We start from the raw sequence: 4,482 nt of genomic DNA, 5'->3' as shown, positions 1-4,482 counted from the left end.
TCGTCCACTCAGTGTGGGGAGCCTGAGCAGGGGTGTCTGCAGCTGTTTTTTTTTTGTTTGTTTATTTGTTTGTGTTTTGTTGTTGTTGTTGCTGTTTTGAGATGGAATCTTGCTCTGTCGCCCAGGCTGGAGTGCAGTGGTGAGATCTCAGCTCACTGCAACCTCCACCTCCTGAGCTCAAGCAATGCTCCTGCCTCAGCCTCCTGAGTAGCTGGGACTTCAGGTGCCCGCCACCATGCCCAACTAATTTTTGTATTTTTAATAGAGGCAGGATTTCGCCATGTTGGCCAGGCTGGTCTCGAACTCATGACCTCAAGTGATCCACCCACCTCGGCCTCACAAAGTTCTGGGATTACAGGCCCGACCCATCACACCCAGCCCAGGCCTGCATCTGGAAGTGCCGCAGACCTAAGATCCTGGCTTGCCCTGGGCCTGACCCTCTCCGGACTCCCTGGTTTCCGTCCTCCTGGCGCTGGCCATGGGAGGAAGCGGGCCTTATCTCATGCTCTGCACACACGCACCACCAGCTGCTCGTGCCTGCCAGGCCTGCTGTCTGCCTGCTGTGCCTTCTCACTGCTTTGAGAAATTGCTATGTGTCCCAGCCCTGTCTCGCCTTGGCTGGTTCCAACATCCAGAGCCAGAGGCCTCCTTTCTCCATCCACTCATTGCCCTGCACCGCAAATGGGCCCAGGCCTACCTTCTGGTGGCTGCACCTCACCTTGCTCCAGGGGGCATAACCTAGTCTCCTGCCTACCCTGCCTCTGAATGGGCCATGCCGCTCACCTGGGGATCCCCTCATTTTCTAGCCTTCAAGGCCTCTTGGTCACCCCCTGAGCCTCTCCTGAGCAGTCGTCCATCAGATCCTCCCATTCCAGTCTCAAACCCCAGCTGATTACCTCTCTATGCCTCCTTTTCTCTCTCTTTTTTTTTTTTTTTTTTTTTGAGACAGAGTCTTGCTCTGTCCTCAGGCTGGAGTGCAGTGGCACGATCTCAGCTCACTGCAACCTCTGCCTCCTGGGTTCAAGCAATTCTCGTGCCTCAGCCTCCCGAGTAGCTGGGATTACAGGTACACGCCACCATGCCCAGCCAATTTTTGTATTTTTATTAGAGACGGGGTTTCACCATGTTGGCCAGGCTGGTCTTGAATTCCTGACCTCAAATGACCTGCCTGCCTTGGCCTTCCAAAGTGCTGGGATTACAGGCATGAGCCACTGCACCCGGCCCCATGCCTGTTTTCCTTGTCTGTAAAATGGGGATAAACAGAGTCACCTTGAGGGCTATCGTGAGCATTGAGCAAGATGTGACTGTTGAACCATTCCCCTAGGAAGGGATGGCCAAGATTGCAGCTCCTGCTGGCTCTAGGCTTTCCCTCCCCTGCTGTACCCCTTCGGCCAAGCCAAGTGCTGCTTTGAGCGCCTGGGTTGGGGTGTAGTGTTCGATGTGGGTGCAGAGGGAAGACAGCCTGAAATAGGGCAGCTGAGAGCCCTTGGGGTCTGGAGGAACAAGCACCTCGCCCTGCAGCCACCTCTACCTCTTGGCCTGTCTCTGACCCCAGACTGGGCCTGGCCCCAGAGCTGACTTCACCCCTGGGGGTGGCAGGAAGCAGCAGCTGGTGACCAGAAGCTAGTGCCACTACAAGGCGGTAAATCTAATAAGATTATTCGGATCTGTTCTCATGGAGGCTGGACATGCAGGGACCTGCCCTGTCCCTCCTGGACTGTGACTCCTGGCTTATTTCCCCTAGCCTCAGTTCCCCATCCTCCACCTCCTCCTCCAGAAAGATACCTCCTTCTGGTCCCCTCTGTGCCCCCACTCCCCCAACCCACGTCCCATTCAGCCGCTTACATTTCCATAGTTTCTGTCCCCCAAGACCAGGGATGTGAAGGAGGAAGGGTTTGCACTACGCAGCTCCGAGATTCCAGGGCTGGAAGGATCTAGCTCCCAAGAGCCTAGGCTCAGGAACTTCTTCCACTTCTTCTGAGATGCCAAGCTCTGGAATCGTAGGGTGCGGGACCCCAGGATCTTGACCCCACAGGATTGAAAGATGCTGGAATTCCAGCCCTCAGAGGTCCTGGGATCCTAGATTCCTTTGCATTTCAGGTTCTGAGCTGTAAGGATACAGGATCTGTGAATTCTGGAATCCTTCTAGCTCCTTCCTGCCCAGCTTCTCTCCCCGCTCCTCCTCCACACCCTAGCTCATCTCTGGCTCACTCCCTGTCCCCCGTCTCCCCTGGGGCTCCCACAGACATGATGCAACCAGGCCGGAGCCAAGCCGGCTCAGAGGTGGGAAGCAGAAGGGAGATGTAATTACAGACGCTTATGCCTGGATCCTACAGGAAACTCAGAGTAGGGGCCCGGGGGACCCTAATCCAATGTGAATAATGGAGCAGACTTGTGCATGTTCCCCCTGTGGAGGGCAGGCCCAGCAATCCACCTCCAGCGAGACCCAGGGTCCAGCCTCCACCAGCCCCAAGCCGGGGAGCCTGAGTATTAGATGAGATAAGAGGAGATGAGGGAGAGGAGAGGGAGTGATCCTCAGGCCCTTGGGCCAACCAGGTAAAATAATTGGCCAAACCCACAGCTTCCCTGGCCTGCATTCTCCCCATTTTCAATGGAGACACAGAACATTTCCTTTTACTTTTCTTTTTTTTTTCTTTTGAAATGGAGTCTCGCTCTGTTGCCCAGGCTGGAGTGCAGTGGTGTGATCTTGGCTCACTGCAACCTCCACCTCTCAGGTTCAAGCGATTCTCCTGCCTCAGCCTCCTGAGTAGCTGGGATTACACATTGGTGCCACCATGCCCAGCTAATTTTTGTCTTCTTAGTAGAGGCGGGGTTTTACCATGCTGGCCAGGCTAATCTTGAACTCCTGACCTCAAGTGATTTGCCCACCTCAGCCTCTCAAAGTGCTGGGATTACAGGCGTGACCCACCACGCCCAGCCATTTTATTTCTCATTGCTCTGTAAGAAGCCTCCAACACAGGCTTCAGGTTAAATGGCAACTGGTCCCCAGCTTCCTTGACCAGGAGACAATAGGGCATGGTGGGGACTTTGGTGAGCTGGAAAGCCCAGGCCCTGTCTTACAGCCTGTGAGTCACCAGACCTTACAATTTCAGAGAAGACTTTGCAATTCCAGAGAAATATGGACTTTGATGTGAAATATCTGTGTTTTTCAATTGGCAGCCAAGTCAAGAACATCTTTAAACATCAGGTAAAGCCATAAAAATATAACCACGGCCAGGCAGGTGGCTCACGCTTGTAATCCCAGCACTTCGGAGGCCGAGGCGTGCAAATCACTTGAGGTCAGGAGTTCAAGACCAGCCTGGCCAACATGGTGAAACCCCGCCTCTACTAAAAATACAAAAATTAGCTGGGCTTGATGGTGCATGCCTGTAATCCCAGCTACTTGGGAGGCTGAGGCAGAATTGCTTGAACCTGGGAGGCGGAGGTTGCAGTGAGACAAGATCGCGCCGCTGCACTCCAGCCTGGGTGACAGAGCGACACTCCATCAATATCTCTCTCTCTATGTTTGTGTGTGTGTGTGTGTGTGTGTGTGTGTGTGTATCTGCAAGCTACGTATGTCCTGCAGGCCAGCAGTATGTGAACTGGAAAACAGAGGGCAGGAACCAGAGCTGTCACAGTCATCCCTTTGTCTCCAGAACAGTGACAAAATAAAAGAAGAATGAAGGAATGTACTCATTATTTTCTTTCCTCTCCCTCCCTCTAGCCATGTTTCTGTCTTCTCTGGGTCCCCAAATTTTATTACCACCATGTTCCAGCTCAGATGTCACCTCCTCCAGGAAGCCCTCCCTTACCTCCAAGCTGAGTCAGGAGTTCCCTCTGCGCTCCCCCACCCAGCACTGCACACTCTGGGTTTTTACTATCTGGGGACAGTTCCTTCTCTCCCATTTGACTCTGAGCCCCAAGAGGGCAGGGCAGAGCCAGGGCTGTCTTGGTCACAGCCATGTCCCCAGCATTGCCCAGCGTTTATCAGAGAGTAGGTACTCAGGGAGTGTTTGGAAGAATGAATGAATGAATGAACAAGTGAGCAGAGAAAAAGTGCAGGGCTTTAGGACAGAAGCGGGCCTGCGGTAGAGGGGAACCAGGTGTGAAAACAGGAGTCGTTGGGGGGGGTGAGAAGTGTGGGATGGGGACTGGGGACCAACCCAGTGGGGAGAGGAGACAGGCTAGCGGAGGGGTTCAGGGAGCACTGGAGTACCCCCGTCAGCACCCTGTTACCTCCTAGCTTTGTGACTCTGAATAAAGGACTTCCTTTGGCTCAGTTTCCTCATAGGTATCACACAAGTAGTCAGCTGCCTTCTGGGGCTGTCGGGACCATTAAGTTCAGGATCCACCGTGGAGGAGAGAGCACCGAATACTCATCTCCTCCGAGGCTTTGGTGGAGTCGTACTCCCTTCACGTCCACCCCTACCCCCAACACACACACTCAGAAGGAATGAGAACGGACACAGCTTCCCTTCGGTG

The sequence above is a fragment of the Nomascus leucogenys genome, unplaced genomic scaffold (assembly GCF_006542625.1).
Source record: "Nomascus leucogenys isolate Asia unplaced genomic scaffold, Asia_NLE_v1 Super-Scaffold_241, whole genome shotgun sequence".
NCBI lineage: Eukaryota > Metazoa > Chordata > Mammalia > Primates > Hylobatidae > Nomascus > Nomascus leucogenys.
The sequence above is the reverse complement of the archived record's forward strand: the minus strand, read 5'-3'. Positions refer to the sequence as shown.